The sequence below is a fragment of the Choloepus didactylus genome, chromosome 16, assembly GCF_015220235.1.
Source record: "Choloepus didactylus isolate mChoDid1 chromosome 16, mChoDid1.pri, whole genome shotgun sequence".
Lineage (NCBI taxonomy): Eukaryota > Metazoa > Chordata > Mammalia > Pilosa > Megalonychidae > Choloepus > Choloepus didactylus.
In genome coordinates, this window is record NC_051322.1 from 79,058,970 (window position 1) to 79,080,594 (window position 21,625).

The 21,625-nt window shown below is 34.3% G+C and overlaps 1 protein-coding gene across 7 annotated transcripts in view; it reads left to right on the forward strand.

The window, feature by feature from the left end:
* The window catches only part of LOC119511718 (putative zinc finger protein 705G), a 64,213-nt gene that overhangs the window by 20,206 nt on the left and 22,382 nt on the right, over positions 1-21,625 (forward strand). Inside the window, exons 4-5 of one of the 7 annotated variants that reach the window (XR_005212237.1) lie at positions 5,077-5,168; positions 9,068-14,830. The exons of 4 other annotated variants lie outside the window; for them this stretch is intronic. The gene's annotated coding sequence lies outside the window, so the exon portion shown is untranslated. Of the gene's footprint in view, positions 1-5,076; positions 5,169-9,067; positions 14,831-21,625 lie in introns of those variants that run through there. 2 more of the 7 variants (XR_005212236.1, XR_005212235.1) reach the window with 2 other exon arrangements.

Here is a 21,625-nt window from a genome sequence, read left to right on the forward strand (position 1 = left end):
ACTGGTCTCTTGTTCACAAACTCTCTCAGTGTTTGTTTATCTGAAAGTATGTTAAACTCTTTCTCATTTTTGAATAATGGTTTTGCTGGATATAGAATTCTTTGGCAGTTTTTCAGTATCCTAAATATATCTTGTCATTGCTTCTTGCCTCTGTGGTTTCTTCTGAGAGATCCACACTTAGTTTTATTGGGCTTTCCTTGTATGTGATGGAACACTTTTCTCTTGCTGCTTTCAGAAATTTCTTTGTCTTTGTCTTTTGGTAATCTGATTATTCAGTGTCTTCGAGTAGGTGCTGGAGAGCATGCTAGTCAGGACTGTTTAGTTGAAGATGGCAGATAGACATCCAGAATTGCCTTACCCACAATAGGGAGTTCAGGTTGAGATATTGGGCTCCACAGAAGTGAAGTGCTGCTGGCACCAGGGCTGCCCTGGGACCTTGGGCCTAAATCAAGGAATCATCTTGCCCAGAAAGGATTCCACCAGTCTGTGTTCAAAAAGTCTTTGGACATTTTTCTGTCTTGCATATTGGCATTTGTAGTCTAGATTTTTAAAATAAGTTTTAAAAGAAAAGCTTCAAATTCTATTTGGCTGGCCTCAGAGGATAGATTTTGTAATCTACCAATCATCTTCTCCAATTTATAAAAATGCTGTTGCTAATTCAATGAAATGATGACTTGTTTCTTAGAAAAGCACTTGCAAAAAAAAAAAGCTGATAATACTCAACTGATATTTGTATATTTATAATGTACCACCCAAATTTTCTCATTGATTTTATTAGGACTAATAGTCATCCCTTGGATTATTTGGGATTATCTGTCTATAGGATAATGGCATTTTTGAATAGAGATAGTTTTAATTATTCATTTTACATTTGGATGCCTTTTATCTCTTTTTTTCTAATTTCTTCAGCTTGAATTTCTAGTACAAATTTGAATAATAAAAGCAAAAGGCTTTCTTGTGTTGTACCCAATATTCATAGGAAAAGTTTGTCTTACATCATTGAGTATGATGTTATCTGTTGGTTTTTCAGAGCTGCCCTTAAGCATGTTGAGCAAGTTACCTTCTAATCCTATTTTTTGTGTGTCTTCATTATGAAAGAGTCTCAAATTTTTTCCCAAATCATTTTCTGTGTCGGTTGAGCTGATCTTGTTTTTCTTCTTCATTATTCCATTAATGTAGTGTATTACATTGATTGATTTTCTTATGTTGTGCCACCAGTGCATTCCTAGGATAAGTCCTCTTTTGTCATGGTGGATAATCCTTTTAATATGCTGCCAAATTTGGATTTCCAGTATTTTTGTTGAAGATTTTTGCATTTGTATTCACAAGCAAAATTGGTCTCAAAGCTTCTTTTCCTATGCTGTCTCTATCTGACTTGGTATTAGAGGTAAAGCTAACCTCATGGAATAAATTATGGAATATTCTCTCCTCTTCAAATTTGTGGAAGAATTTGAGAAAGGTTGTTGGTAATTCTTTGTATGTTTAGTAGAAATCACCATTGAAGCCATACAGTGTTTGACATTTGTTTTTGTTTACTGATTTGATCCCTATGCTTCATATAGGTCACTTGAGATTTCCTATTTTTCTTGAGACCCTTAGGGGTATTTCTGTATTTCTAGAAATTTAGTTTAGATTATCTAATTTGTGTATAGTTCTTCATAGTATTATTTTATAGTTCTCTATATTTCGGTAATATCAGTAATGTTACCAGTTTGACTTTTGATTTTAGTTCTATTTTTCAGAGAGTTAAAAGGCTGAGCTTATTTCCCAGAATATCCTCCATGACTGTTTCAGTTTGCTAACACCGCTGGAAATGCAATATACCAGAAATGAATTGGCCTTCATAAAGGCAGTTTGAGTGGTGTAAAATTTACAGTTCTAAGTCCATAAAACTGTCCAAACTAAGGCATCAACAAGAGGATACCTACACTGAAGAAAGGCTGATGACATCCAGAACTCTTCTGTCAGCTGGGAAGGCATGTGGCTGGCATCTGCTGGGTCCTTTGCTCCTGGATTGCATTGCATTCAGCTTCTGATTCCAGTGGCTTTCCCCAAAATATTTCTCAGCTTCTGTCTTAGCTCATCTCTTGCAGCAACTATGAGTCCTTGCTTGTTTCTCCTAGGGTGTTTCTCTCTATGCATCTGGAGTTCCTATCTTAGCTTATCTGGGGCAAATGCTGGGCTTTGTCTCTTAGCTTAGCATCTCCAAACACCCTTGTTTGCATTTGCAAGTTCCTGGTCTGTGTCAGCTCTGAGCTCTCTTGAGTACTGCAGTAGACTAATCAAGATGCACACTGAATGGTTGGGGCCACTTCTCCATCAAAAAAACCTGATCAAAGGATGCCACCCACAATAGGTCTGCCCCCCAGGAGTGTTTTAAAAGAACATAGTCTCTTATGGTACATAACCAGCACAGTCACCAAGTTCACAATTGTTTCTAGTAACTCGTCTCCTTATTTCTTCTCAATGTAGTTTCAAAATATTCCCACTATATAGTTTTGTTTCCCCAATGAGTTCCACAGTCTGTTACATGCATTTCATTTATCCATTCATTCAGCACAAATTATTGAGTATGTGCCATAGTGTAGGCATTGTGCCTAATGTTGGGTATATATTGATTAGCAAAGAAGTAATGATCTTGACAAAGACTTTTTCTTTCTCTTGCCTAAGCTGCCAGCCTTACTCCTTTCCTGCCACTACCTGCTCCATCCCCATTCCTGACTACCTTGAAATTAGTCAGTTTTGCCTATGTGGGACTGAAGTGAAAAGCAACCCAGACAGCTGAGAAAGAAAGAAAAAGGAAAAAAGACACTTCAGATACTAAGTATTCTAAATATCAAACTCTCCCCCACACTACATCCTACCTCTCCCTTCTTTCACCTTGGCTACCCAGGCACATGACAGGCTCCTGAATGCATAGCTCCTTATTGCCCTCATCTCTCCTTGCCCTTATGTTTCGAGAATCACCACAGAACCCAGGTAAACCTGAACAACACCAACAAGCCCCAATCATAGTGTAATATAAAATAATTATATGCATATGCATTGATACTCAAATGTAAAAAATGTAGTATAGATTTTATTTGATATTATATATTATCAGATTATTTTTTGTCATAAATACTAGTGAAAATAGGACTAGTTAACAGAAAGAATAATAATTTAAAGTAGGAATGATTAAAAAAGGTACATATTAGGACAAATATAACTGTTTTATAATATATTTTTATCATAGAATATTTTCAGTTACAGTAAAAAATAGTGCAGAGACTTATGTAAACAAGTTCATTTACTCTCTTTTCACTCTTTATCAGCATGGTACATTTATGATAATTAGTAAGTCAGTATGCATACATTATTATTAACCACAGTCCATTGTTCTTCCAGATTTCCTTAGTTTTATCTTTTTCTTTTCCACATCCCATTCCAGGATACCACATTGCATTTAGTCCCCATGTCTACTTAGGTTCCCCTTGGCTGTGAGATTTTGTCAGACTTTCTTTCTTTATAATGTCTTTGAAAATATTCAGAAGTACATGTGAGCAATTTTGTGGAATGTGCTCCAATTGAGATTTACCTGATGTTTTTCCTCATGATTAAGCTGCAGTGTTTTCTTGGAAAAACCACAGTTGTAAAGTGCCATCCTCATTACTGTATATCACAGGTACAAACTCTTGTACTGATATTTTATTGTTGATGTTTGCCACCTTCAACACTCATTTGAGGTGGGTTTTTTTCAGAATTCTTTTCTGTAAAGTTACTCTTTTCCCCCTGCCCAAACAATGTAGTTTTTGGAATGAAGTCACCATACACAGTCCACCCTTAAGGAGAGAGGAATTTAGTTCAAAGTCCTTGATGGATAAGTGTCTATATCAATAAATTGGAATTTTTTGGTTGGGATAATTCTGGTATTCCCCATTTATTCATCAATTTAGTCATTTATATCATCCTGGCCTTTGCATATTCATCTTGTACTTCAGGTTATAATGCACTTCCAAGTGATTTATTTTGTTGCTCAAATTATTTCTGTTTTGGCCACTGGGAGCTCCTTCAGTTGGCTCCTGTTCACACATATTTGTAAGTGTGTGTGTTTGTGTTTTGTCATTATTGCTTCTTAATTCCTTACTTTTGGGCACTAGAGGTTTCTCCAGGACTCCCCAGAATTAGAATCAGCCTTTTCTCAAGGGAGAACAGGCTCCTTTTATTGGAGAATAGCATTTAGAAACCTAGGTCTAGGAGCTTAATGTGTCTATCATTGATCACCCTCTCAGCTGACAGTGTCAGGAAACTTACTGGCTGTACTAAGCTGTATATATACACCTAACTACTATAAATATTTCTACATGGAACAATCTGTATTAAGTTAATAATGAGCTCATATCCATGTTTCAAACTCTAATCCATCACTAAGTGGGTCGTTCTAGCTTTCCCCCATGACTCTTCAGTAACCTCCCACTCCAACAGTAAGATGGTCTCCCACCATCTGCCATCTATTGAATTGATTTTCATTTTTGATATACATGTACAGTAGTTTTGTTTTTGTTAACAAGTACCCTAGTGGCAATGACTTTGTATCAGAGTCCAATGCTTATATGCAGTTCCTTTTATCCAGAGTCTTACAGATTTCACTTATTTCAAAGTTACGTTGGTTAGCACATTTTTCCCCACTTACAGTGAATTTGCTTCATAAATTTATAATTCAGTTTGATTCTTAACTCACATGTGAATTTCATCTTCTAAACTGAATTTTTAAAATTTGCACACATTAAGAATTTGTTCTGTAAAATTCTATGGATTTGTGAAATTCATAGTGACAGGAATCTCCCATTAAATATCCTACAGAATGCTTCACCTTTTCAGTCCACTACCCTACCACCATGAATCCTTGGCAAAATCCATTTTGTTTACCATCTCTGTAATTTTTTTTCCTGCTTCATAATGTAATAGATGTTATCTAATCATGTACTATGTAGCCTGTCCAACTGGTTTCTTTCTGTTAGTAATATGAATTTGAGATGCATCCATGTATATGTGGCAAGTTAGTTCTTTTGTTTTTATTCCTGTCTTGAATCACAGGGCATGGATTAACCACAGTTTGGCTATCCATTCAACTAGTGGAGGACATCTTGGTTTCTTCTAGTTTCTAGTCATTATAACTAAAACTTGCTGTAAGTATATGCATGCTTTTCTTTAATGTGGACATTCACTATCAAACATAGTTGGAAAAATACCCAGGAGTGAAATTGATAAGTCACATGGTAAGATACATGTTACTTTGTACAAAATGCCAAAATGTCTTCCTATGTGGCTGTGCTATTATGCATCCCTTTTCCCCCAGCAATGAATGAGTGTTCCTGTTCCACAGTGTCATTAGGAATCAGTACCATCTGTTCTTTGGACATTAACCATTCCAGTGGGTGTGTAGTGTCTCTCATTGTGGTTGTATGTTTTTCCATAATGACAATTGATGTTGAATATCTTTATCTTTGCTTATTTTCAACAGGATACCTAATTTGGTGAGGTATCTATTCAGTCCTTTACCCATCTTTTAATTTGGTGGTTTGTTTACTTATTGTCCAGCTGTGTGTGTTTTGTACAGTTTGGTACAGTTCATTTTTAGATAAATATGTTTTGCAAAGCTTTCTTCCAGTGCAGAGCTGATCTTTTCGTTCTGTTAGCAGTGTCTTCCACATTAGAGAGTTTAAAAAAATTAAAGTCCTGTTAACATCTTTTTTCCTTTCATGACACTATCTTTAGATGATCCATATAAAAACTTATTAGCAAATCTATTGTCATGTAGATTTTATCTTCTATTGTCTTCTAAATTTTTATAATTTTTTCATCTTACACAAAAGCTTTTAAATTATTCTAAGTGATTTTTTGCAAAAGATGTACAATTTCTGTCTTTTAAATATTTTTTTATATGGCTGTTCAGTTGTTCCATCACTATTTATTGAAAGGATTGTACTCAGTTGACTATTTTGCAAGGATCTGCATGTGAACTCTATTGCTTTCCATTTTTTCTGTGTGCCAGCATCACACATTTTAAATGTACCTTCATAATAAATAGTTATTAGGCAATTTGAGTTCTTCAACTTTCTTCTTAAATAATATGTATGTTCTTCTAGGATAAGAAAAAGTGAATATCTACAAAATACCTTGCTGGGAATTTGAGTGAGATTGCATTGACTCCAGCAGTCTAATTGGGAGCAAATGACCTCTTAATAATGATCTACTGACCATGTAAAGGGAATATTACTCCACTTATTTAGATGTTCTATTACTTTTTCACATTTTTCTTCGTTTATATGGTGAAGAATTTATATCTATTCTTTGGTTTAACCAAAGTTCATTCTGTGTGTTTATTATTATAGATGCATTTGTGTGCTTTTTATTTTGTTTTATTATTGCTAGGAATTGGTAATCTATTGATGTTTCTTTCAATTCAGTGTTGTTGAGATAAATACACATGCCTACAGTCATCTGCATTATGCAATAAATTGTTCACAGTACCATCATAAAATTATGCAGTCACTAAAATAAATTTTTGAACATTTTCATTATCACAAAAAATTAAAAATAAGGATAAAAATAAAAGTAAAGAACACCCAAAATATCCCATCCCCCAACCCCCTATTCATTTCATTCTTGTTCCCATTTTTCTACTTACCTGTTTTCATACAGTGGATAAAGGGAGTATGAGCCACAAGGTTTTAACAATCACACAATCACATTGTATAAGCTACATAGTTATACAGTCATCTTCAAGAATCGAGACTACTGGGTTTCAGTTCAACAGTTTCCTTCTAGCTACTCCAATACACTAAAAACTAAAAAGGGATAGCTATATAACATGTAAGAATTACCTGCAGAATGACTTCTCAACTCCATTTGAAATCTCTCAGCAACTGTTACTTTATTTTGCTTCACTTCTCTTCCTCCTTTTGTCAAGAATACCTTCTCAGTCCCAAGATGTTGGGTTCAGGCTCATTCCTGGGAGTTATGTCCCACATTGCCAGGGAGATTTATACCACTGGTAGTCATGTCCCATATAGGGGGAGGACAGTGAGTTTTCCTACTGAGTGGGCTTAGAGCAAGGAAGGGCCCTTCTGAAAAACAAAAGAGGTTCTCTGGGGGAGACTCTTAACCACAATTCTAAGTAGGCTTAGCCTCTCCTTTGCAATAACAGGCTTTCTAAGAGCAAGCTCCAATATCAAGGGTTTGGCCTTCTAAATTAGTAGTCCCCAAAGCTTCTGAGAATATCAGTAATTCCCCAGGTGGTGAAGTTTGATATTTGTGCATTTTTCCCCAATCTCTCAGTGGGACTTAGTAAATACATTTTTATTCTCTGACCAGAGTACTTTTGGATGTATTGGGGTTTCACACTGTCTTGTGTAAGGAAACCAGATGTCCGTCCCTATTCAAAGTTCCATGTAATTATGGTGTTTGAATAAACTGACCATTTGAGTTTCATTTAGTGTGGTACAGAAAATACAGATTTTTGCACCAAATAACATGTCTTCCTTTGGTCTCACAAAAAAGTTTGTATTTTAAAAGAGTCAAAAAACAAAACAAAACAAACAAACTCAGTCAGTATTGTCCTTTACCCTTTAGTTGGGTTTACCTTATTCCTAACCAGGTCTACTTCATTCATATCTGTAATTGAAGTCTGAAGTCTTTTTCAGCTTTTTTAACAGTTGCTGTATGGGATAATACTGACATTCATAGCTGCTGAACTCTAACTCTAACTACTTCTTTAACTCTTATTTTAATGGGGAATATCTTACTTTGAACAGGTTTATCTATAAGGGTTAAAGTATCTCTACACATGGAAATAGGACCTTCCTAAAAAGTCAAGAGTGATTCATTGAGCAAGAAACTCAAAAGCCTACCCTGACCCATATCTAACAGGTATCTGTACCTATTTTTAAAGTCAGAATAACCCATCATATTTAAGCATGGGGAAATAAAAGAACTACATTTAAACTCCATATCATGGTATTACAAGGGCAAAAAGATAAATGGAATGAAATACTGTTCTAAAAATTTAGAGCATATAAAGGAAATATAGGGAGGGAGGTTAGATAGCAGCAAAGAGAGGAGTGGAAATTAGTTCCCTGGAGCAACTAATAAACAACCAGAAACAACTAGTAAATAATCTTTTTATGTCTATAAAGGCATATGCTGCACTTCAAAAACTTGTGAGGAGACCTTCACCTCATTCCTGGTTATTTGCCCAAGGTGAATAAGTAGGGACATGTATTGTACATGTAAATGAATTCTCCAGATCTGAAAATGATCCTGTAAGCAGGGACAAGTTTAGGAAGCTGAATATTGCTATCACTCTGGAAGGTTCCATTATGCTGTGTTCTAGTTGAGATTGAAAATGTATTTTGCTAAGGAAGGATCTTTGGAAAATATTTTTTGTCTGATTGCTTGGGCCCCTGTTCACTTCATGCAAAAATGACATGGTTTTTGAGAATTTTGTTTGAGCAGACACACTGCCAGGCTGGAAGGAATGGAACAAAGATAGGACAAAATGAAGAAAAAAATGACATCCTGGGCAAAACTACAGCATCGGGGTCTCCACTGAAGAGGGGATATCACCTTGGGACAAGGGAGAAGGGTTTCTTGCCAAACATTTGAGTATGGCAGGATTTGTCTTCCAAGATTTGCAGGGGGTGGACCTACTGTCAGAATATTCAGGCACTGTTCAGCTTCCACTCAAAAGCAAGAAGGTGTTTTATACTCCAACCTTCAGAAAGACCCAGACACAAGAAGTTGAGGATGGGGCCTAGGCCTTAATGTTTTCAGAGAGCATGACCACTGTCCAATTGCTTGCAAAGAGTGGTCTGCTAGTCAAGCAAGTCTGAGGACAAAGCACTGATCCACAGATAACTCTTAGAAATTGAATCTAATGTAGTTTGCCTGCTAGATTTCAAACTTTTTTGGGAACGTTGATCTCTTTTTCCTTCCAATTTCTCTTCTCTGGAATGGGTATATCTATTCTGTATCTGTCCCACTATTATATTTTGGAATCAAATTACTTGTTTTCTTGGTTTCACAGATCCACATACAAGAAAGGAAGTTTGCCTGGGGACAGACCTCACCAAAAACTGCTTTTGATGAGATTTGGACTAAGAGTTGTTACTGAAATGACTTGAGGATTTGGGATATGGGGAGGAATAAATGTGTTTTACATGTGGGAAGAACTAGCCTCTCTTGTTCCCAAGGAAGAATTGTAGTAGGTTGAATTATGTACCCAATTTAGACATGTGCTTAATCTTAATTTGCATTCCAGTAGGTATAAAACCTTTTGTAAAATAACTCAAAATAACTCAAATACATTATTTTCATTTAAGATGTGGGCCAAATGGATGAGGGCGGATCCTTTTTTTAAAATTCTCTCCTCCTTTAATACTTCTGAAATTGTCCCCATACAACAGCATTGTTTTTTGTCCGATAACCTATATCAATAGATCCCCTTCTACCATGTGACATTTTTTTCCCCAGAAACTTCTGTACTCATTGCTTCTTTGTGTAGAAGCTTTTGGGAAGTCAGTCATTTTCACTCTATTCTCATAGTGCTGTCAGGTGGGTTCTAAAGTCCTATTCTTTTTAAATGGGATAAATAGGGTGTTTTGGGTTTGTTTGTTGTATTGCTTTTTTTAATTCAGTTTTATTGTGACATATTCACATACAATACAATCATCCATGGTGTACAATCAACTGTTAACAGTACCATCTTATAGTTGTGCTTTCATCACCTCAAGCTATTTTTGAACATTTTCCTATCACCAGAAAGAATCAGAATCAGAACAAGAAATATTGTAATGAGAAAACATGGTGAAGCATGTACCTGCTTTTAAGGCTTTTTCCCAGAAATGAAGCAAGTCCAAGTTGCTCACGTTTACATGGGTATACCTAACTACAAGTGCAAGGGAATTGTATTACTACTTTCTACTTAGAACAATACAGCCAGAATACATATTCACCCTCCTGATGGCAAATTCAGAAGAAATTATCTACCCTGCCCAATTGCAAAGAAATCCAGGAAAAAATCATTAAGAATCTCAGACAATGCACTTTTACAAAACTGAAAAAAGGGTTAATGGAAATGTTTAGAGACTGGGAATTGCTTTTAATTACAAACATATTAAGGAAAAGTAATTCCTGGAAATATTCCAGGAAGAAATTGGGTCACTCTTGAAGCTATTAAATGTTGAATGATGTGAGAGAAAAATGAAGAAGTCCTCTCATTCTCAATGTCCCAGCTGTCTCATATGGAAAAAAATTGGTTGTTAGAAAAGAAATAATAATGAGGGGCAAAATAGTATTTTTATAATATTAATCACTCTAACTGTTGGGAATTAGTTTAGCTTTTTTTGCAAGGGATGGCAAATGAGAGCTGTGTTCTTGAAGTATATGATTATTTTGAGAGATAGTAAGGTCCCCCACCCTTCAAAAAATCAATATGCAGATACTCAAAAGCTCTTTTGTCATTATATTAGGCAACATGAACAATCTAAAGCAATCTTCATTGTCAGTGATGAAAATGCAAGAAAAAACTTCATTTACATGATGACTTGTAAAATATGAATGTATGCACCTAATATAAGCACTTTGAAAATTATAAATGTCTTTATCAAGATAGTCTTTTGTTCCCAATTATTTTGAATCAAAATATTCTCAAACTCACTGAGAGTATACTGGACTGAAATCAATTGATAGGGGACATAGGGAGAATTCTGAAGTCTTTGTGGCATCTTTAGAAGATTACAAATTTCAGTAGAGGAAAGAAATTACATATCTTCAGTTTGAATCTGGATTTATACTATAGGTTCTTATTTGAAAAAGATATGTAGTGCATAGTAATAGACAATCTTTTCTTTATTCCTTCCTTTTATAAAAGTATCTATTAATATATCTATATCTAATATATACATATACATTTACTTGGGATAGTAATGTGCTATAAAGGCTTCTTATGTTAATAAAATGTTGCTTAATCTGTCAAAAAATGTTGAAAGTAAAGCTTATTTTATTAAGATGTTCAGTAATTGATATGGAGTACATATGAGGAAATAGAATAATAAAGTTGGAATAAGAATGAAAGGTTATCATATAGACTGACAGTAAGGAATCAAAAACAATAAAAATTATACATGAGAAAAAATTAAAGCCTGTGGAAAGGTGATGATGAAAGCTCAATGGGGGAGGAATGTTGAACTCTGTCATAATAAGCCTCATACACAAAAATTTACATATTTATGTATATAAATTTACTTTTTTGTATGCAAGCAGATGATAGCTAGCTAGATAATATGTATGTGTGCCAATGCATTTGTGGACTTACATTTCTAATTGCTTTCATTTAACTAATTATACTTATAAGGTTTCCAAACACATAAAATGGCATATATATACACCTTTGCGAGTCAGTATTCCTTGACAGCCAAAACATTCAGCCAACAGTGAGTCTATTAATTATTCTATAGGCTGCCCACATATTTAGTTTCCATATAGGTAGAATATGTAAACTTCAGAAAACTTTTTATGTCCTAGATCAAGTAAAAGGAAAAGAGATGAGGGAATTTTTGCCATTTGTTCTTATCAGAGAAATGGGGTCACATTTAAAATGCAGGTAAAATAAGTTGATTGCTTTTTAAACTGTGATTTTCTCCATTGTAATAAGAAATGGCAACAGACAAGTACAAGAAAATTTAAAAATTAAATAGCCGGAAAATATTTCCAAGGGCTGATACTTTGAAAATTAATTGAGGGGGATTAAGGAGAGGTGAGAAATAGAAGAAAATGAAGTGGTCAATGGAGAATCAGTATAAAGGTAAACTGTATCCTATGTCTACATGTGGCAATAGGCCCTGGTAGTCCAGGAAAGTAGCAAATATTTTATGCCTATCTTGAGAAGCCAAAGCAGCATGAACTGTGCAGATAAGTTGAAGAATGCAGGGAAATTTTGAAAGCATTATAGAAAGATTTGCACTAATATTGTGTAACCAAGTAATCAAGGTTTAATGGAATCCTTAATTCTCTGGAAACTGGATTTTGTCAAATGTCTACTTCCCCAATGTTCCTGAAGAGTAGACAGCTATGTTTCAAAGATATGGAGGACAGTATAAAATAATAATAGAGCCAGTTTTTCAGGAAAGTTTAAAATTCCTAAACAAAGCTTCAAAATACATGAAAAATTGAGGGAGTTCAAAGGAGGAATGGAATTAAAAAGAAAACACTGAACAAATATCAGGGATAGGGTTCTAATTTTTGAAATGTAGGATAAGTAAGTCTTGTTTCCTTTCTGATTCTTACTCCTGATCTTCTATGAGAATTATTTTGCTATTAGAGATTTTATATTGTAATCCAAACAATAACAGTTTATCAAAATGTTTAGTCATAGAAGTTTTGTGAGTTATTCTTTCTTTGACTATTACTTGTATTATATGAAAGTACATTTGATGACTATAAAATTTGGTTTTAATGCTTGAAGAAAACTCCCAGATAGTGATTTTGAAAGGAGCAAGCAGACTCTGTTGAAGTGGCATTGACATAGAACATCTTAACTGCCAAGGTTACCTGTGAAATAAATTAATGCTGGATTTTAATCTCCAAGTAAGCTTTCCTCAGTAGCACTGAATTTTTGATGAGTTGAGAAATGTATATTAAAGACTTCATCAAATATGTATTATTTTGTAATTCCATGATCCATACCATTAAATTTTCTCCTGAAATTCTGCAGTATAAACAGCAATTCTTGCGTGAGTTTCTTCAAAATCTATGTGAAAATTGTTTTCACTATCATTACTTAATGATAGAGTTACAGGAATGTATTTAACCTGTTGTATATAGAGGAAGTAAAATTATTATAAAAGCTTTACTCATCTCAGAAACGATGTTTAGTTTCTTCTCTCATTTTAATATAATAAAAGACAATACATTAAAATAATAAAACAAATTGCACAAACTTTATGTTGGCTAAATACAATGTTATATCTGCTGTGTTGATGAATTAGTTTACACTCTCAAACCTGAATAGAGAAACACCACCATGTTTTCCTTGTGATACCTCAAAAAGCCCATTCACCCACTGGAGAACACTCCTAGAAAGAAGTTAGGTGTCCTTCACCATTCAGTGCAAAATACATGAAACTGTGGATTTTACAAAAGTCTATTTTAATAAGGTTTATTATAAATATTTAATAAATGATATTCTGAAAATCCAGTGTGATGAAATTATATTAACATGTAATACACATATATATATGTATATATACACACATATATATAAGCTTTATATGCACAAATGAAAAGCTTGGAAGAAAATACATCTGAAGAATAACGTTTATAAGGGAGTTTCATTTTCTTTGAATTTTGTGGTATAATTTTGTGTATAGAACTATGTTCAATTCTATGTTTGGGTCACACCTTTAAAGAAATATTTCATTGAGAAAAATATGCTATCCTATCCCTGGTGACAATGGTCTAGCTTTTCAGCTACAGGTTAATTAAGAATATCTCTAAAAATAACTTCTCTTCAGTCATAAATTAGAGCAGCAGAAAGAATGCCAAAATATAATGCTCAAAATTATGTGGCTTCCATGAAGAAGGCAACTCTCCTTTACAAACCTAACAGTTATGCACTAATCCTTCAACTTTTATCCTTGGAATGATGCCAAGAAATCTGCTTTGGAAATTGGTCCCTTAGATGAGCAAATGTGAAATTATGAGCCATATTCAATATAAGAGCTGTCATGGCATTATTAGGGAGAAAGGCAAGGGATATTCTGCTATATGTTCACAATATTTCCCTGATATACTTGTGACACAAAATTTCCAGGTAAACTTTCTATTTGACCAGGACCTGAAAAAAATTTAGGTTGGTTTATTTTGTCCCCAAAAATACATGTACAAAAAAATATGCATAATTCATCTGAAAGGAAACATTATATTGAAGAAATTTCAGGCTTCTTACATGGTTTATATATTTTGTTTGTTAGAAAAATTTGAGTTTGACAAATCTCTTGACAGCTAATGCTGGAAGAAGTTTTCAACCTATTTTGACTACTGCTAAGTATTAATCTCAAAGTGAAAGTGTTTTAGTTTATCTCAAAAAAATGAGAATATTATTAGAAGAGTGCATATATATACATATATCATGTGGGCCTTCCCTAGGTACTGAGAGCATTTGTAGAAATGGAAATATGGAACTGATGTAATCAGATCATCAAATAAGGAACATATATTGAAAATATAATTTTTGGAAGAATTGTGATTATCAAATCTGTTTAAAAATATATCCTCTGAAAATTAATAGAAATCTCTGCCCTAAAATGTTAATACACTTAAGGTTTAATTTCTGATCTGTCATTTGTATTAAATAATATAGGGTGTAAAAGAATAGTGAATGATGCATTAACATGCTCTATCATCATTTATTATATAACTAGATTTTTTCTGAAATTAAATGTAAGTAGGAATTTAGCATTATTAGGATGATCTATGCAGCCAACCAATCTTGGTAGAATCACAGAGCCACCAATATTTAATGGTTGTGATTCTGTATAAATACTTAACTTTTTGTGCCCTTTTTATCATCTAACAAATGTGTAATGCTAATAAATATGTTATATTTTCATCTGGAAATATAGATGAAATACTGTAATTTCAGTAATTGAAGGGAAGTATTTATATCAGTGTTATGTTCATTCTAATAATGCACTACATATGGGTTTCTACTATATAATATCCCAATGATGATTTATACCTCATTTATATTTGGCAGTCCAACTAAGATCTTTTTCAGTCATATTTTGCAAACTACTATTACGAATTTCTGGAATTGCTAAACTAATGTTTATTTTTAAATGCCAGATCATTACTTTAAATAAATCAGTTTTGGAGTCATTCATGTTAAGTATCACGTTTGATTTCTCAACAGTTTACAAAGATTGAATGCTATGGAAAGTAGGAATAACACAAATGTGCCTGATTTCATCATTCTGAGATTGAAAGACTCTGAAGAGTTCCAGCAGGTCCTCTTCATACTGTTTCTTCGGATACACCTGATTACTGTGCTGGGGAATGCAGGGATAATACTGATAAGTCACCTGGATCTCCAGCTTCGCACCCCCTTGTATTTTTTCCTTAGTCATTTGTCATTCCTTGACATCAGTTACTCAGTGGTCATCATCCCTAAAACCTTAGATAACTTACTGACTTCCAACAGTTATATTTCATTCAAGTGCTGCTTCACCCTGGTGTATTTTTTTCTTCTGTGCCACTGAATTTTACTTTCTCTCTTCAGTGGCCTATGACCACTATGTAGCCATCTGCAATCCTCTTTATTACCCAGTTGTTATGTCCAGGAGACTCTGCTACACCCTCATCACAGTGTCCTACTTGACTGGCAGCACTGAATCCTGAGCCATTTTTCTGTACATAAGCAGTTTGCATTTCTGCAACTCCAATGTAATTTCTCACTTTTTCTGTGCTATAACCCCAGCTTTATCCCTGTCTTGCAGTGAAACTCTTAACACTGAAATCATGATAATGATTTTAGCTAGTTTCAACATAATGTCTTTTATCACAATCTCTGTGTCCTATGGGTCCATACTGTCTACTATCCTGAAAATTAATTCCACTTCAGGAAAGTGCAATGCCTTCTCTACTTGTGCCTCCCACCTCCTGGGTGCATCTTTTATGTCACCATGATTTTTACTTCTTTAAAACCAAAACAGTCCTATTCCTTGGGAAGGGATCAAGTGGCCTCTGTCTTTTGTACTATGGTGATCCTTATGCTGAATCCACTCATTTATAGGAACAAAGAGGTTAAAAATGCTTTCCTTAGAGTCCTTAAGAAGAGATAGGGCTCCAGAAAATGAAATGACAGTATACTGAATATTTAATTGCAGTTTTCTTTTCTAAATGGTATTTACTCTGTCTCTTCTTAAGTACAGTTGCATCCTTTCATTAGTTTGAATTTCTGTCAAGGAATTATCAATTAGATCATCCATGATCTTTAATGTTTCCAAAAATAAGGTTTTGGAAATCTATATTGTAATTGGAAGCCATGAAATATGTGTTCATCATTTGGTTTACATATATGTGTTTTTAAGAGCAACCAATGTGGAAAAATGTGGTATTATGCTTCAAATTGTATCGTAAAATCCCCATGCATATTTCAATTTTAGAGAATGTTATTATTTAGAGCACATTCAGAAGTCACTCTGCAGAGAAAAAATATAGTACCATCTTATGGGGTGCTGCTTTGGACTGAAAAATCCAGAGTTTAGATTCTAGATCTGCCAGCTTTTTATTTATATAACATTTAGTAAGTCAGTGAAAGTTTAAATCTAGTCTCAACTGTATAAGAATAATAATTCTAAATGTATAGAGTTACTTTACAGATTAAATCAAATGATGAATAGAATTTAATGCAGTACATCTCCATGGAAACAATCAAAAGAGTCCACCCTAGTCAGCACTAATACATCTGCCCCACAAGATTGCATTGAAGAATATGGCTTTTGAGGGGACATAATATATTCAAACTAGCACAGTTACATACATCATGCTCCTTGAAGACTTAATTATGCCGTTTACATTTCCTAAGAAATAGATATTCACTTGCATAACCTTAAATGTAGTTGTCAAATTCAAGTAATTTAACTTTGGTAGTAAAGGATACAGTCTATAGTCCATTTTTATGGCCTAGTAATTTCCCTTTTATCCTTTTCTCCTCTATTGCTAGATCACATCTAAGTGCATTTAATTATCATCTATTTGAGTGTTCTTTTTTTATTTTTTAATTATAGGAACATATATACAAGATAAACTTTCCTATGTCAAGCTCTCCCAAAGCATAACTAACATTGGATGGGATGAATCACATTCTCAGTATTGTGGTGCCCTTGCTACCTTCCATTACTAAAACTTTCTCATCTTCCTGGTCTTCCCACCCCTGACCGCAAATACTCTTCTTCCTCTTTTTATGAGCTTGTGCATTCTCATATTTTCTTTGTAGTTCCCATGAGGCTGAAATTTAACATTCTAAATCTCAATTTTCTGTTATGCTAAACTAACTTCAGTATTATGCACAAACTGCTCCCTACACCCCTGAATCCCTCTACTTTTGTGTAGTTATTGTCACAAATTGTGTGTATGTACATTATGTGCCCAATACTGCTGATTTATCATTGTATTTTTGCATTTATCTTTTTGATCTGGTAGGAATAAGTGGATCTACAAACCAAAAATACAATATACTGTCATTTGTATTTATCCATGTTATCCTGACTGAAGATCTTTATTTCTTCATGTAGATAGTATCTATTGTCTATTCTTTAGCATCTCTTATAGGACCAGTCTGGTGTTACAGTTCCCTCGGCATTTATCTGTGAATGTAAGACAGTTTTGCCAGATGTAGAATATTTAGTTGACATTTTTAAATACAGAAGTTGTATGTTTAGAGGAAAATCATGCAAAAGTAGTTTTGATACACCCCCCCACACACATGCAGGTTACCCCATTAATACAGATGTTTTCCTATTAAAACTGATGAAGTGATATTGTTATATCACTTTCCAGTGACTTTTCTATTTTAAATTGCCAATTCTACTGCATGTAGGCTTGGGACATCTGAAAACATTGCAGCCATATCTACAGTATTATTTTGGGGTTGGGGAGATCATTAGATGGCACCTTTAACTGGAGATTATAAGTCAGTACTAATAAAGTTTGATGGTGATCATCACAATGCTTACCTTCTTGTAAAATTTTAAATACACAATAGCTTTTGTTAGAAAAATATTCACTGGTGTTTATAATTTTTTTTTTACTCTTCATATGTAAACAGCTAAAAAGGAAAAGGAGAACTTGAATGGTTTTGTTTTAAAGCAAATTAAAATATTGTGATATAATTAAGTTATACAAAAAAATTATATGTGAACATTGAAGAAAATTTGGGAAATATTTTAAATTGTAAAGAAAATAGAAATATCCTACTCATTTTTGACCTAGACCATTGTTCATGGTCTTCTAGACTAATCTTATGTATATGTCTGTTTGTGTGTGCATGTGTGTGTATATATATATGGTCATTATCTGTTTCTGTTTTGCTGCTTTTGTTTTCCACTCGTCAATATAAATGTTGGTAATTTGTCACTTCAACTTGGAAGATGAATGTTTTCTGGGTACTTGAGCAAAATCAAGAATCTCGTCTTGCAATGCGAAGTTTTGAAATTTCATGAGGACAAATATCTGCTTGCAGTTATACCTCTTTTGAGTCAACCTGCTAACCATTTAAAAACCTTTCTATTCTGTGATGGATGAACAAGCTTCAGTAATAACTATTTCTTTGTTTAATTTTGACCTGCTTATAAGTCAGTTTGTGGTTTTCTTCATTGTTAATAATAGGTGACAATTGACAGCCAAAGCAGTTGCAGCCTATATGAATGTTAAGAGTCTTAATTTGCGTCCAGTCCCCACAGTTTTTTGCAGATTCACATCAGTTCTGCCTCTATTCAATTCTGTTTGGAAGTGTAAAGTCATTTGGTTTTATTTTGGCATTTATCATTTCTCAGTCCATCTCCATTCCCCTACCACCAAAAGAGGCAGCATGGGATGCTTGATTACCGTCTTCTTTTTTTTACTTCTCTCCCTATAACTTGTATGCCATGACATCTTGTAAGGGTCTTAGATGGGTAGACCACCTTTTTAAGAACTCCCTATGGGTGTTTGTACCTGACTCTTTAAAAAAGTGCTTTCCACCCCAGCATCATCCATTACCAAACCTTTTCTCCCATACTCACAGTACAATAGGAGAGATGCTAAGATGTGTGTGTGTGTGTGTGTGTGTGTGTGTATATATAATTATAATATCTGTAGTCAATAGTTACATTATGGCTCACTGTGTTGTACAGTTTTATGTCTTTTCCTTTTTATAACTTTATCTGATAACACTTTCTTTTTATCTGCATCCAACAGTTTGACTGTAACATGTCACAGTGTGATTCTATTTGGTATCATCTTATTTGGCATTCCTTGAGCATCTCTATGTGTATATATAAATCTTTCATTAAATTTGGGAAGTTTTCAGCCATATTTTTCTGAATATTCTCTCTGCTGTTTCTTCTCCTGTGACTTTGCATATATTCATATGTTTGATGTCTACTTTTGTTTCCTAAGCTTCCTAAGCTTTTTAAAGCAGATACTATGAAACACTTCAGCCTAAACAGTGGGAATTCATTGTTTTATGTGCTTACATTATTGAGGCCCTATAAATATCCAAATCAAGTCATCAAGGCAGTGCTTTCTACCTGGAGACCACTTGCCTATGACCCTTGTCTCCTTGGTCACATGACAAGGCAGGTAGCAATGTCTGTTGGGCTCTGCCTTATTTTCAAGGATTCGTTGCTTTCAGCTTCTTCTAGGGCTTTATCTTTCTCTCTGTATTCATTCCATTTATAAAGGACTCCAGTAACAGGATTAACATCTTTTAGTCTTGGCTCTCTTGGCTTGAAAAGATATCTTTGGTGCAGGCCTCAGCTTCCATGGTTCTGCCCTTGAAGTAATTCTCTTCCTTCAATGTATCTTTTTCTGTCCTAGTGCAGGCTGGCAGCTCCAGGTTGCCAGTGGTTCCATTCATGCAGGTCTCACCTTAAACTTGTTGATTTTGTGTGTTGTAAACAGGGGTCCACTCCATCAGACAGTAGGATTTTCCACAGATACTTTCTGGATAACTGCACTTCCAATCCTGATTTACACTGAAATTGCTGACTAGATCCATATTCAGTGAAATCCTCAAATTGAGCACTATTCTCTGGGGACTCAAATTGCAAAAACTCATTTTTCAAACCATCAATTTCTCATTTCTTTGTTCCCAGTACTTCAGTTCTCAACTCATCCCTTTCCTGTCACAGTTTACTGTAAGTTGCAAGGATAAATCAGGCTGCACTTTCCACACATAGCTTGGAAATCTCAGCTAAATATCCAGCTCATCACTTTTAAGTTCAGCCTACCATCCAACATCAGAACTCAATTTTGCCAAGGTCTCTATTTTAAACTAAGTATCACTTTTCCTCCAGTTTCCAATAACACATGCATCATTTCTGTCTAAAGACTCATCAGAAATAACTTTAGTGTCCATATTTCTATGAACATTCTCTTCAAAACAATCTAAGCCTTTATTAGTGAACAAGACACAATTGCAGACTCTACATATTACCCAACTCCAAAATTATTTCTGCTGTTTTGGTATTTACAGTACAGCACCACACTCTGGGTACCAAAACCAAAATGATTTGCTTCCCTTACCACCAGGCATTACTTGAAACTTCACATTACCTCAAACAAAACTCTACACCCATCATGAATTTATTCCCCTCTCCCTTCTTGACCCCTGCAACCTGTACCTTCTGTTTCTATGAATTTGCTCATTCTAGCAGTGCCATACAAATGGATTCATACAATATCTGTCCCTCTGGTCTTTGAGCTTCATCCTTATGGCAGTATGCATCATAATCTCCTCTCTAGGCTGAACAATATTCCAGTGAATGTATACACAACATTCTGTTTATACATTCATATGCTGTGAACCTTTGGGTTCCCTCCACCCTCTGGCTACTTAAGCAATACTTACAACTTTGAAATACAAATACCTGTGTTGGTCCCTGCTTTCAATTCTTTTGGTATATATCTCAGGTTGGGAATGCTGTGTCAAATAGTATTTCTATACTCAATTTCCATTGGAACCATGAAAATATTCCCATATAGCAGCTACATCATCTCAGAGTTCCACGGTGAATGTAACATTCCCATTTCTCTGTATCCTCACCAGCACCTCTGTTACTTTCCATTTTTTAAATAATTGTTTCCTATTGGATATGAGTTGATATCTCACTGTGGCTTTGATTTGCATCTGCCTAGAAGCCAATGATATTTGAACATCATTTTGTATTCTCATTAGCCATATATACATCTTCCTTGGATAAACATCCATTCAAATTCATTCCCCATTTATATATTGACCACTTTAGAAACACTTCTTCTTTTTTCCTGTGCATATTTTTGAAATATTTTCTTTTGGGTTATCATGGACTTAAATTTAACACATTTTATAACAATTTCATTTGTTTTTATATCTACTTTACTTCCTTTTCATACATATAATATATTCCTCTACCACCATCCACTCACCATTATGAAGTTATTGTTACAAATTGCCTATTTATATAATTCCCAAACCATTGATTAATCATTACTTTTCATGTGTTTGTATTTTAGTTCCTGTAATATGTAAAAAGTGGAATTATAACCCCCCCAAACCATAGTAATGGCATTATATTTCCCATGACATTTCTTTTACTTGAAATCTTTATTTCTTTATGCAAGTTCAATCTGTTGTCTATATTCTATCGTTTTTGACCTGAAAAACTTCCCTTTGCATTTCTTGTGGGGCTGATATGCTGCTGACAAACTCTCTGAGCTTATATTTATGTAGGAATTTCTTGATTGCCCTTCATTTTTTGTCCATGTTAATTTTTTAAATTCATTTCATTTTGTTTTATAAGTTTGATGAACATTCATTCATAAAATACAGGATTCCTGTACA